Raw genomic sequence first — 14760 nt, forward strand, 5'->3', positions numbered from 1 at the left:
TGAGCACAGGAAAAGTGAGGAACAGCTCATCTAGCCAGGCATACTACCTGGACATGCTCCAAATAGCAGTTTGGGAATCTCTGGCATGTAGAAGAGAAGACATCAGGATTATCACATTGAATCAAATGTCCAGTCCATCTAATTACATACCTTGTCTCCGAGAGTGGCCAGGATCTGCTGCTCTGGAAGAAAGTACAAGAAAACATGCAGACACTTTAGAGCACCAGCACTTTTATTTAGAGACTGTGTAATGCCCTTGAACAGTGGGTATTTGAAAACAAGATGATAAAGCAAAAATATACACAGCCAGGAGAAACAAATCCAAAGCCTGTCAAATACTGCACCCATTACTAATACTAAAAGAAGGGGCAGAGAGACAAATGAAAAATTTATAACAGCAGTATCAGCTACAGCCAAATATCAAAGGCATCATAGGCTCCTAAAATTTGGTCTGCAAAAGTCATCATCCTATTTTATTGTAAGTGTAATATGTTTCTGCTTTGCTACTTCACCTTCAGGAGGACTGGAGATTATGAAGTTATTAAGATACCTTTAGGGCTGTGGGAAATTTCAGTAAAATACCTTTTAATACAATATATGCCTATTACAGGAGTGTAGTTCTTCTAAGAAAGGATGGAGCTTTGTAGAGTTTTGTATTTTATTGTTAAGTACAAGGTAGGGTCTGAGTTTCTTTAAAAGTAAATCATCATGACATCAGGCTTTAAGAAACTCTCCTTATTAGCTATCGTTCATGCTTTGGTATCCATATGCCTCAAACAAATGAAATTACTGCTTTGTGAAATTCTTTTCCATGCAGAATTCCTTCCCATGCCATTTTGGGATGAATTTTTCCTTCATCCACCTGCATCATCAACTGCTCCCTCAGCTATCTTTGTACCACCACAAATCAATCTCTAACTACATAGCTACATGTCTTCCTCAAACAGTTTTTGCTGACTTTAGCAACTACAAAAGTTAATCAGAGAAGAATCATCCACCAATGTAAGACAGTACTGTCATAGAGAAATGTGTCCACACAGCACAGTGCTATGCTAGAGATGCCTGAGCTAACTTCTATACCAGGAGGCGAATAATTCCTTTGGTATTACTGCAGTAGACTCCTCTGTCTGGGTGAATTAGCTCAGCTTTAGTTCATGTTGACACGTTGTATTAGTGTTTCTGCTAGATGCACAGACTTCTTCATTTGTGGGATGCTTGCAAAGTTCCTCACATCTACAGCAGGGAAAAGAAAGAGAAGATCAAACTAGAAATCATTTCAGCTTATAAACCTGTGTATTTGCATATAGCAGCCTACTAAATGGAGATATGCATATGGTTACAGTAGCTTCACAGCCATTGATAGCTGTAGATGGAAGTAGAGGAAAACTCATTTGTGAAAAGGTATCACAGAATCACAGAATAGTTGAGGTTGGAAGGAACCTCTGGAGATCATCCAGTTCAATCCCCCTGCTCAAGCAGGGTCACCTACATCATGTTGCCCAGGATCATGTCCAGGCGGCTTTTGAATATCTCCAAGGAAGGAGACCCCACAACTTCTCTGGGCAACCTGTTCCAGTTCTCAGTCACCCTCACAGTAAAAAAGTTTTTCCTCATGTTCAGACAGTCCTTCCTGTGTTTCAGTTTCTGCCCATTGCCTCTTGTCCTATCACTGGGCACCACTGGAAAGAGTCCCCACCCTCTTTACACCCTCCCTTTAGATATTTTATACACATTGATAAGATCCCCCCTCAGCCTTCTCTTCTCCAGGCTGAACAGGCCCAGCTCTCTCAGCCTTTCATCACTCATCTTCTCTTGACCATCACAGCAATTTCTTGCATACTAAAAATGCACAGGAGAGCATTGGGTGCATATTCAGTTTGGGGGATGCAGCAAGGATAATTTTTCCACTTTGTTACTCAAGGTTATCATTCAGGCATCATCGTAAGTATGAAACAAAGATGTGTTCAGGGCCTTTTCAAGAAAGCACGGGCGGACACAGAACACTTTCCAGTAGCAGTAGGTGACTGCAGGTCAGCGCCGGCTCCTGCTAATGCAGCTCAGAAGCTGCATGAGACCTGACATCTCCTTACTGTACAAAAAGCCTCGTGTTGATGCTAGAGGAAGAGAGCACGTGGAAGACTATAACATGGAGGAGTCCACCTGTAAATAACATACTACTCACCATCTCTTACACAAGATTTGCCTGTTGCAGGAAAAAGTGGTGGCCTGTGTCAAACAAAATAGATTTTTCTGCAGTCAGAATAACTTTTGGGTTGTATGTCTATCAGGATGTAGAAGCCAACAATGCCTTTGCTCTTGTCAGGAAAAGGCCTGCATCTGAAACTATTCCTCCCAGGGAAAAACACAATTAAATTCTGTGGCAGATCCAGAACTGGGATACTGGAATTCTGGACCACACACAGGCATAATACACTCAAGAGGGATTTCTCAACAGGCAACTAATATGCAGAGAAGAACTTGCACATGAACAAACCTACAAAAGTCTTCAACATACAACAAAAGTTTTGGGCATATTTCAAACTAAAGCCTAACGGAAAAATAGGATGTATGCCCTGTAAGACTTCCATTTTAATTTTTGGTGGAAGTGACTAATGTTTTTTTCCCTGTAAACTGTTACTGTTACTGTTACTGTAAACTGTGGATATAAATAAATGTGGATCCTAGCAGTTCTACATATAGCAATTAAAAAAAAAAAACTATTAAGCTGCCCAACACAATCATTGTAGCTGTTGTTTTCTGTACGTAACGTTCATCATTACTTACCTAGTACTATTAGCTTGAGATTAGTTGTCATACCTTTACTGATACCCAGAAGACTACATCATAGAAGTAGTTTTATTAAAATTATTTATCCTTCACTCTCACTTAAAAATTATATATATCTCTTATTATATTGAAGCTTGTAGCACTGATTGTAAATAGTCCTAGGTGAGTTTTATGTTCCTTTCATAAATGTCCGAATCCATACAGCCAACTAGTAAAATACAACTGTTCTCACTTGGTGGACCACCTCAGTAGACAGACCTTCAAAATCACAGTGTGGTCTTCGGGTAAGCAGAGCAGAAGACAAATGAATACAGCAGTTGTTAGAAACATAAAGTCAGTAAGACTAAATGGTCTGAAGTTTGTTTGCAAAATTAAAAATTAATTAACAAGAGGAAGCTGAATTCGAACATAAAGAACATGTCTGTATTCAAGATGGAATGAAAGGGCTGGAAGAAGTGGAACAGGGCAAAACTTGCAAAGTTAAAAGATTAGTTGCAATATGCATTGAATGCTCAAGGGAGCTTGGTTCAGGGAATAGGGCACTAGATTTAGGTTTAGGAGGCTTGACTCTACCATTAGCCTTAAAGGACCCTAGTTTTAGGAAGCACTGACTATCCAAACCCTGAGAAGCTAGCCAATTTAAGGTAATAGGAAATCACAGACCACAGTGTTTGCTTCTGAAAGGTCCCTATTTGCCTATGGGAACAAAATATACCCAAGTTTCAGTTCTGAATTAATTTAATTATAAATCGCTTCCCTAGCTCTGTTTCGCGTGCCTCTTTCCCATGAGATATATTTGTTTAATTTCCAAAGGGATCCTGAGAGAAGCAAGAATGTCAACAGCAGTACTGCAAAGCAAATAATTCACTGAGCTATCCAATCCAACCCTCTACAGTCTAATACTTTTCTTTTAATTGCTGCCAAGTTTGCATCTTTAATATTCAAGAGAAGTATGTTTCCCCTCATACTCCGTGAGGAGCAAACATTATTTACTTTATAACTTTTACATTCAGTAAGAAAAAAAAAGGCATAATTCATTGCTACTAAGCTTTACTTCATCAATGGAATTTACTTGAATCAATGGAATTACAGCAGCATAAATTGTAACTTGGTGATGAATTAAGCTCCCAGTGTCTAGATATTTCAAGCTACTCATGTATTCTGAAATGGCTGTCACTCATAAAACTACTGTAGCAATCAATTCTTTGATCCTGATTTCCCTATGATTTACACCATGAATAGATTTATAGAAAACATCACAAGTAAACTTAAGAAAGTATAAATTTAGTGGGAACTGAGGATCATGTAGACTAGGTTACATAAGCCCCTGATTGGGGAATGAAGAGATGATTCTCACAAACCATGATTTAAAAAATTTTGATTTTCTTACTGAGAAATTTTGAAAATGGTGATGAAAATGCTTAAAATAAAAGGCAATAACTGATCCAAAGTCATGTAAGAGTTGTTTGGGGTTTTTTTTAATCATAAGTATGTTACCTTTCTAAACATTATTTCACACAAAAATGTCAACATAAATCTCTTGGGGAATTTTAGGGTCTATTTTAGCCAACACAGTCCACCAACACAAACATTAATTCGCTAAAACATTTGGTCAACCAGAATATGTACTTTTTTTAACTGCAAAAATGAAGCCAGAAAAATCATCTGTATCTATATAGTCCTCAGCACTGAGGCAACCAGTCCCTTCTGAGCATAACCAGCAAGCAAACATCAAATGGTTTTCCTTCAAAGTGATGCAACTATAGTGAGTCAGAGCCTGGGAAACAGTAAGGCATACTGAGCAGCATTGCTTCATGTGAAAAATTCTTCTTTTCTGTAGGCAGAGTCTAATCTGGTTCACACCATTTGTAAAACTTCTGTCAGGGTCAAAGGCAATTCCTTCTGCAAGCATTAAAGGTAAGATGAGACCCTGAAGGTCGCCAAAAGAAAATCCTGAGAAGGCCTTAGATAAGGCCTGTGGGATGGTCCTTGCAGAAACAGGAGAGAAAAATGGAAAGAGGTGACAATTAGAATAAACACTTTGAAAGGTTTTTAGCCCAAATTCAGGATTTGACCAGTGACTTTACAATTACACATTAATAATTTCAAGCTGAGTAAGAGAGGTTTGGGCAACTTGCTTATAAATGTTCTAGGCGCCAGATATCTAGTCACCTTAAAACAAATGCTTGTTCTTTTTAATACTTTAATTGGTATTATAATTTGATCTACAAGTCCCACTGAAAGGAGTGATCTGAATAACAAAGAGATGCAATTTCCCTTCACAAATGTCCATGACAGATGAGACAACAAAACACGGAGCTGCTCAGTAAATTGCCTGCAGCACAACATGCAGTAATTCACCTACCCTCCCATCTGCTGTTCTGCATTTTTCACTAGGCTGGGCTCAGTCCCTTACTTACATATTCAATATTGCTCACACTTTCACTAATAAGTACATTATTTCTATTCATCTCAAATTTGCAAAGAAATCCTCTTAGCTCATTGCTTAATGCAGAAGGGTGTAACTCCGTGGTAGTGAGAAGCCATCCCCATCCAGGAGTATGTCGGCATCTCAGTTACACTGCAAACACATCCAAGCCATTTGGAAACTGGCTGACTTGTAACCCGCTCGTTCCGTAGGAATAAATGTCACTTCACTTCGCTGTACAATCCTCTCTGGACTAAAAGGCAACTTAATGTTTTCTGCTCCGAGGTCACCCTCAGAAAAATGGCTACTTCTTCTCCTGAAACGCCTTCTCAGTTGCCAGTAGGCACTACATGTCTTCAAGAAACCAAACAAAAGTTAAAAGCTATCTGTTGAGAATAAGAAGCACACACATAATTATCTGCTGCTCCCCCACGGCCTCTTTCTCCATTATATTTCTGTGATTAAGATTTCAAGGCAGACATCTATACGGACTCCAAAATGAACAAGGACCCCTGCAGGCTTTGGTAAAATAAATATTCCTGATTTCAATGCAGTAAGTCAATCTATTTTTTTCCTTTCACTAAAATCATGATCTCAACAACTTTCTGGGGCAAAGAGTTCCACAGTTTAATCACACTTCTTGTGACAAAATAATTCATTAGATTAGAATTTCCCACCTATTTCCAGCTCATGTGCTCAGGGAAAATATGGTTAATAAAAAAAATCTAATTGAAAAACCCAAGACTTTGCCCAGCATCTACTGGATTTCATACAAAACCTGTGATGGATTCTTTGGCACAGGTCTCTCTTCAGTGGTTTAAAAAACTTGGTCAGAAATACAAATGGAGAGTTTCCTACCTACAACATGAATATACTTCCTTCTAACTGAAAGGAAGTTTGTAGTTTGTACAAAATCAAGCAAATTATGACTATTTTGATTACTTTCATATCTACTGTGTGCTTTTGTTTCCTCTCAGTTAAGATTACAGATCTATGACATCCTCAGAACTCACCAAGTTAAACTCCCAAAAAGGAGTATCACTGAATAATTCTAGCCTTTTATTAACTAATAAACTTCCCACCAGTTAACTGAATTTACTTTTCAGTGTCATTGCGCTGTGCAGCTATCTGATTCTGTAGCTTACATATCTGGTAAAAAGCAAACATCTTACCTTCCTTCCACAGATTTTTATTTAAAAAAATAATAATAATAATAATAATAGGCACATACATAATTGCTTATCTTTTTTTCCCAAATTTCCCTCTCCTCACAGTTCTCCTTGGCTAATGCATCACCTTGGTTCACATGCTTCTCTAAATTCTCCAGTATTTTTAAATTTGACTTTATTGTATATAGATAGCACACCAGGACTCTAATTTCTGACTGAGGTTTCTATGTAAATAGTAATAGATGGTGCCTCCCAATAGTCATATTAGTTTACATGAGCGGTGTGCAAGCAGGCAGGAATGATAAATCTTCTATGGCCAGATTTTTTTTTCTTTATATAAGGAATAATTTTTGAAGGCAATCAGGGATATAATCAGATGACTTCCTAGGGCATCTAAGATGAATTTGTATGCTTCTAATGGTATCTGTAATTGATGAATGATTCAGGACTCCCACTGTCCAGACATGTAAAGTCCATAGAAAGTGGTAGGCTCAGATTACTTCCCGTGGGTATATAACTTGGGTCTTGCCCTTAATGCTCTCCCTATTGACTTCAGAGGTCCAAAATATAGCACCTTTTGGGGAGGGGAGCAGTTGGTCTCACTCTCCTGAATACTGATCATATTAAAAACATGAAGGATAAGCAGCTTTCAGGCATCACAGTGATTAGTGAGGCAAACATATCTACCAGTCAGGGTAGATACATTCAACCTGAAATCAACCCTAAAAATAAATAAAGAAATCAACCCCCAAAAGCCAAGGCTAGGGTATGGTCAGAGCGAAGTCTCCTGAGTGGGGTACATTCTGCGGTTTTTATGGACCCCTACAAAAATACAAGCCAGTGGAAATAAAAATGACCTAGCACCACCAAGTAGGTTTCTTATAAATTGCATTGCCTTTGCCAGCTGCTTAGACGACTCCTCTTCAGCCTAACGCCAACCCTGAAAGAGGAGAATAAATGGGGCAGGGTGGTTGCTGCAGGCAGCAGATTCACTGCTGCAGCCAGAAATCCTGCTAACTACAGTTGACTTAGGAGAGAAACATACAATGCCATGCTAAAAATATCCCCATTTTCTTCTTTTCTCAGGCACTTCTTTCACCCCACAGAGTGGAAACATGACTGAGGAGGCTGATCATATGACCCTGGGAGTAACAGAAATGAGTGCTCTGGTTTAAACAGTCTCTGGTGGGATCCTAACAAACAATGCACATTGGTAACATTAGCGGCGATCATTAGCTCTTGGCCTAGATCGTCAGGCTCAGGCAATGTGTGGCTTGCAGCATGCTTCATAGTTACTGCTGTGATCCTCATGTATGGGTTACTGTTAAAAATGATCTTCCATTCTGGAAGACTTGTGCCTGTCTCAGCCACACCATATTTAATAAGGAAAATGTAACAGGAACTCGCAGGACTTCTTAAAAAAGGAGAAGTGTTTAATATGGACTTCTGCATCTGTGATTTCAGGTGTACTTCCTGTTAATATCTGTAAAGGTATTAGATAAGAGGAATTTGTAAGGGAAAATATAATTATCTACTCCTCCCTTTTCTTTGACTTCTATAGCCCATATATTTCCTTCTTCAAAAACAAAACTTCCCATGAGGCTGGTCTGTAGCTGATGACAGCTAAAGTACACATTAATCTTTTCCACAATGCCAAAGACTAGTGCAAGAAGCAAGTATCTGACTTTGAACGGTCTTCTGCAGCTGGCAATATCCCATTGCCTTTTAATGCCTTTCAGTCATCAAAAAGAGCAAAATTTCCACACATGGGTTTGTGATGGTATTTGAAAGTCAGATTTGGGGCTTTTAATGCTGAATCAAAAATGCCACATGACTCAAAGTCCTGATCCAATTTAATTTCAAGCTGCCTGTCAGATTTGTTCAAAAAGTACTGGAAGGCTAGCTGGAACCAGTTGACTCACTGCCAGATCAGGTATCAAATGGATTCCTACATCCAGCATAAAGCCAGCATTAATTCTACATCATGCATCCTGGGCAATTCAGAAGAAACGCAAATTCTGGCAGAGGTGACAGCACAGGTGAGCAGAATAGACAGGAGATGCCTTTTTACTAGTTTTGGCCCCAGAGAAAAAACTTATGGAAATACAGCCTCAGTCCTTTAGGCTACCATCTCAAATCTGTACCTGTTCAGTATTGCCCCAAAATTGTTACTTTGATAATGTTCAGCTCCTTGTCTCATAACTAAGTTGCGATTCAAGACACATATAGGGACAGACATTCACCACACCACAGCATGTTATTCCATGAGCATTCATCGATCCCTTCTTTGTCAGCCTCACAAGTGAATGAGGAAGCATTACTACTTCCTATAAAAAAATTACAACTTCTAGGACAAAATTTAAAAGTTTTGAGTAGACAGGTCAAGTGACCCATTGTAAATGGCTTGCCTTACCACCTCAAGTCCACACAACCACCACAAAAATACAGGAGAAACACTTATGCAATATAAGAAAAGCAAAAAATAGGTGCATTTAGAGGCTCTGTCCAGCTACAGAAAATAGTAAACAGATCCTTCAGGAGAAAGAAATGAGTCTGTGAGCAGTATATCTTACTAATATTGAAAATTTTTCTTCGTTTGAATTTAACCCAGTTTTGAAACTTGAAAGGTTATCTTCCTGTTTTCTGATATCTTCTTTTCCTAGCAGGTATGAATTATATTCTATATTCACCTTCATCTTTTTTTCTTTACATCAGTCACAGTACGTTGCAATTTCAGGGAAATAAAAAACATTTTGAATCCACTTGCATCATCCAAGTACCAGCATGGTTTGATGTATCAAGCAGTTTGCCATTATTTGTTATTGGCACAATATTTTCATTTTCCCCTATAAACAGGACAAGGACTTCTTGTAAGTTCTCTTCCTTTGCTTTCCTCCAACTATGGTACTGGTATGCAATATACTGGCATTAGATCATGATGGTCAGCCAGAGAGGGCTTGATTAAAGCATAATGAGGAGTTTGGGCAGAAATTTTTATTATGAAACATTCTCAAGAAAATTTTCTCAGTCTTCAAAACTGTTCTCAGACATGGCTTACATAGTTCCTAAGCTTCCAGATGAGAGGTAGGATCCAGGGTTTTAGGATCCAGCTCTGCCACAGTAACCCAGGAAGCCCCAGCAGTCTCCAGAGCAAACTGCGCTCAGCCTCCATGGCAGTGAGCCTGGAAACCCTGGAGGACTTTGCTGAGTCTGAGATAATTCAATTACTGCACTTCCCGGAGCTGTGGAGTGCCTGACCCTGCTCGGTGGGTTGCACTTTGGTCAGGGACTGGGAAAACCCCTGCTATGCCTAATCCAATTTAGGAACCTTAAACTAGTTGAGACCATCTTTTAAAAGAAACCACTTCTTCACCTGATGAACTGTCATGGTCTAATCTTTAATGTTAAACGTATTCATATTTCAGGCTGTACCTTTGTTCTCTTAATATCATTATTCTCCTGATATGTTTCAAGCTACTTGTTTTTTCTACTTAAGAAAATTTCTCATGCGCTTCTCTACCACCATTTACAAAGTTCACAGGTACCATTGTCAATTGAGTTGCCTACCTTCCTTTATTTTGGCCTTGCTGCTCCTCTTCCATTGGTTTCAGAGTTTCCACTTTGTATAGGTGGTTCTGCTTTGTATCCAGTTTCTGCTTTGTATAAATCCAGTCTCTGCTTTGAATAAATGGATCCAGTTTCTGCTTTGTATAAATGGTTCTGGCAATATTTTGATCTAGTAAAAACAGATCAATAGATCAAAACTTCCATTGACTTAATTGGTGCATGAGCAGGTCCTTAATTCATTTAATTACAGTCAGGAAAGGATCATAAAAATGCAGTGCTTTCCAAAAAACTTGAATTTCATTTTTTGAGGTATAATACTGGTAATGCTTTCCTATTTTCCTGGCTGTGCATTACAAGCTGGCAGCAATTAAAGGAAACATTTCTAACAACAATTTCTTCTAAGAAATCACTTGTGACCCAGATTTTGTTATCTGTGTATGTATTCTCACAGATTGCTAATGCAATAGTCCTGTGTGCTGGGGGAATATATGGGGAAAGGGCTGTAAGTGTGGCCAGGCTCACATGCTTCCCTAAAATGTATCTCCTTTTGCAGAATGCAGAGATGAGACCCCTGGACTACATGTGCCTCCAACCTGCTAGAGCTTTTCGTACGTTTTTATCTATCCTGGGGCAGCAAGCCATGGGCTAAAGCTCTGCTGTACAAACCCAAAGGAACAAGAGAGGTGCTGCTCTGTGTTCACAAACTAAGCCCAGATCAAAAGTGCTGCACTGCACTGATTTCTTCAGGACCTGGATTTGCTCACAGCTTCTGCAGAATTAAGTCACCCAGGCTTCATTTCCTAAGAATTTAAAAGACTCATCTTAGACACTCGAATTTTGAGCCCAAATAAACAAACGTCTGAGGTCAGAGGGTTACATGCAACCCTGCATGTGTACGGACTGGTACACTGCACCTTGATGGAAATGTGCACTTTCACTCAAATTGCTCTCTGGCTTTGGTTCAGTTAAAAAATTCCAGGGTTAACCAGGTGATTTAGCTCTGCCACTCTCAGTGACATTAACTTATTAACATCAAGTGACACTGGCCCCAAAGTATGCTCTTGTTACACATTTGTAATCCACCCTTTCATCCTTGTTTGCAGTGGTTTATTTAACATAACGGGGATGGGCCAGAAGTTTCTCACTGTTGTCATTAATCACGGGGTTCTGAAAATAACAGCTTCATATGATGGTCTTTTGATAAACAAAAATGGGTATAATCAGTTAATGTTTTCCTAGTATTCAGCTGTCAGGAAGTAGGGAGAGTGGGGCTGTCACCGGTCCAGGGAGCTGGGGACCAAGCCAGGACCGAGGGCCTGAGCTTCGTGGGGCCGTGCCAGGGCCTCCCGGGTGTAGGGGAGGCCACGGAGCCAAGGGGAATGCAGGGCTCAACTAGAGCAAGAAAAGGGTAAAGCTACTGAAAACTGAATACGCTCGTGTAACAGTGAGCAGTCTCCTCCCACCTCGTCCGCTGTGGTGGGACCCTCAGGCGGTGCTGCCACGTCTCAGATCAGCGCCGTAGCCCTGTAGAAGTAAAGACCAGCATGGTTTGCTTCCTATACTGGTTATGTGGGCAATTTTGGAAGCTATGTATGATTATTAAGAGGTGGGGGCATTTTGGGGCCATGCTCAGCTCTACTATGAAAAAGAGGAAACCGGAAGAGATGTAATTTCCAGTTACTGAAGGGATACAGCGCAGTTCACTCTCAGCTATTCAGTTTAGATTATGTGAGTAGCAGCAAATCCCCCTTAACTGATGTTTTTTTCCATAATTTGTAAGATGACTTCATCATCTCCCCTTCTTTAAAAGCCAAATTCTCCCTGAATCATAAATGCTTCCCTGAGTAAGCAGTGAACAGCCTTCTCCACCGAGGGTATGACTATGCAAATACATTACCCCTGTGGAGGAGCCGGCCAGGGTTTCCGCACAGGCTGTGCGGCTGCCCTCACTTCTCAGTACATGTGAAGCAGCTCACATCTGACAAGATGAGTCTTCCTCCTGGCTGAAGAAATTTGGAAGGACCTTGTAAAGAAACTTTAACCGTTAATGTTATCCTCAGCTTTGGTCAAGGATGTTTACTGTCTGGGCTGGCTAGTAGTGAAATACTACATTTCATGGAATTCATATGTAAGAAGATGAGCTGAAAGCCCTACTTTATGATTTAAAAGCGATAATAATCTACCATAAGTGACAGATTTATTCTCCATGTTAATGAAATCTATTACATAAGGGAAAAATACAGCCAACTTTTAGTGGATGCTCACCATACTCTATGGTTGGCCATTTGTAAAGTCCATCAAACACAGACAAGGCATCTATTCCCTTGGCAGTATCCTTGAACACTGAAACAAATACTTCATAAGAGGCACTACGAACCTTTTTTTTTTCCCCCCAAGGCTTTTTTGAGGGATAATGTATTATAGAAAGGGGGGAAAATGTAAAACATTCCATTTATAGGAAATATTTGGAAGATCAACAACCACATTTTTCCTTCCAATTAAGTATCCCCATGAGCTAGACTAGCACACATTCAACAAAGAGAATGCGGCTTCTATTTTTTCCTGTGAGCTGGGTGGTCCAACTGGTTAGAGCATTGGCCCTTCTCCTCTGAATACTTTGATTTTAATAATAGCTTTGGGCACAACTGAATGAGAATGTGAGGGGTTCATTCTACTTGTCCTGCTTGTGTTTTAAACCCTCTGTGCAACATTTACTTTAATGCACTGGGGATATTTGGAAACCAAGGGAAAATATCAGGGTATAACTATTTTTGCATAAATTAAATTTACCAAAATAATGAAAATTTCAATGAATAATTACACCAGTCATAAAATTTATGGCATTTCTTGCTTCCTAGAGCTGCTGTAAAATTTCCATGGTTTTACAAAAGTTAACAACTTTGTCATTATATTTTCTTTTCCTCAAGAAAACTTGTGACAGTTTCTTCTTATCTCTCCTTATACATAACTATGTACACATTTATAATGTATCTAGAAGTCAAGATGAAGGAAGGACAGATGCATTCTGTGTGAGGTAGAAACTGAGCCTAACCATTTTCACCCTGTCCTGTTGGACAAATGTTGGCAAAAAGTCTAGCATTTAGGCAACATTCCCCTAAAACAGATTTATGACAAGGAAGTCTTTAGTACCCTCCAGTCTCCCCATTACCACCCCCTGCCGGACACTCTCAGTCGCATGGTGTGATCATGACACTTCCCCTTAGATCAGGACTGCCTCTATCCCAGCTGTCTGTCATGCTGATCAATTTTGTTGTAGATTTCAGATATGGACTTAGGGGTCCTGTGAGTCCTGTAAGGTGGACTGTAAGTTCTAGCTTGAAATACATTTGAAACTTGCCATAGTCTTTTGGCTTTTCTACGAAACAAAAGAAAGAAAAAGACACAAAAAAGGCAAGGAAAAGAACTGCCAACAAAAAAAGGGCAATTAATAAAAATTATAATCTTTTCCATCTGCCAATATGTTACTAAGACCATTTTAAAAGGATCTTAAACGCTTACTGGTATATCTTTGGAGGCCTGAAGTTTGTAAGACTGCAGTCTGCACTGAGAGTGGATAAAGGAAATTGTGGAGATGTTTGATAATGTTTGACTGACATTTGGTTAAAGCAGTTGAGCTAAAATGAAGGCTGATCTCTGTAAAGGAAGACATGAAGACAGTTGTGTGCCGAGATCCAAAAGGAAAGTTCTTGTTCTTTGAATTCTCCACACTGGAGAGTATATCTCCATCATTGGACTCAGAGGTACTTGAGTTGAATATTGGAAGGTATTGGAAGATCAGGAAGGATCACATCCAGAAATGCATTTCTTTGCTTCTTCATAAGAAAACATAAGAGGAATGCCAAAGGATATACTTCTCTATTTCTGATCACGCTTCTCCAAGAACCTTCTCCTCATGAACCTCAGGGGTGATATTAATGTGCACAGTTAACACCCGGTGGAGATGGAGACCTTCAGAAAGCACCTGGTGTCATCAGACAGGGAGCTGGTCCTCCCTGCTGTTGCTCTGAGAGCAAACAAGTTGAATTCTCATCTCTTACCATGAAGTACATTGGGAGAATATTGGGAGAATCTATGTAACAGTATATAAATAGTATATATTTATCTTAAAGTAATGGAAAATACAGTTTGAACCTGTATAATTATCTCACCTCTAACCCAATGAAACCAAAACTTCACTTGTGAGCTTAAAGTGATAGATCTAAGTTAAAGGTAACTTGATTTTCAGAAGTATTGAGCATCTGTAATTCTTACTAACCTCTGTTTCAAGTGTCTGTTTTCAAAAAGTGAAGTACTATGCAGATGATGTTGTACTCCAGCCACAAAAATGCATCATCTCTAAATCATACTATTCTAGCCTTTCAAACAAAACAAAAATCCAGACTTGTTCAGCATGGGGGCATGGGACTCTGCCAAGTTAAGAGACTTAGCAGTAAAGAAATAAAGAACTAGAATTCAGATAAATTAGTTTTACTATTGTAGGTTTTTTTAAGAAGATAAAATAACCATAAAAAAAAACAAAACAAAGCAACCCACTGAGATAAAGATTACCGCAATGACTTACTGGAGAGAATTTTGGAGTGTTTTCAGAAGGACGGACCACAGCCAACTGTATGAAGATGCATGCAGAAGACACCTAAGGAAAGTCTGTGTATTTCCATTATGTTTTATTGATTTTATATGTCAAACTTATTACACCCTGAAAACCTATTTTTTTATTATAGCCCCATATGATAACATGTTTCCAATACTGTATATTGTTTTGCAACCATGTTTTTTGGTTATATGTAA

The 14760-nt window shown here is 39.2% G+C and overlaps 1 long non-coding RNA gene across 1 annotated transcript; it reads right to left on the minus strand.

Moving 5' to 3' along the window:
• Positions 1-227: 227 nt before the first annotated feature.
• On the minus strand, positions 228-11473 carry LOC106492860 (uncharacterized). The gene is made up of 3 exons (XR_001294057.2): positions 11415-11473; positions 9952-10120; positions 228-1233 (listed from the first exon to the last, which is right to left on the minus strand). It is a non-coding gene; the product is annotated as an uncharacterized lncRNA (long non-coding RNA).
• Positions 11474-14760: the final 3287 nt, after the last annotated feature.

Source organism: Apteryx mantelli, chromosome 2 (genome assembly GCF_036417845.1).
Source record: "Apteryx mantelli isolate bAptMan1 chromosome 2, bAptMan1.hap1, whole genome shotgun sequence".
Taxonomy (NCBI): domain Eukaryota; kingdom Metazoa; phylum Chordata; class Aves; order Apterygiformes; family Apterygidae; genus Apteryx; species Apteryx mantelli.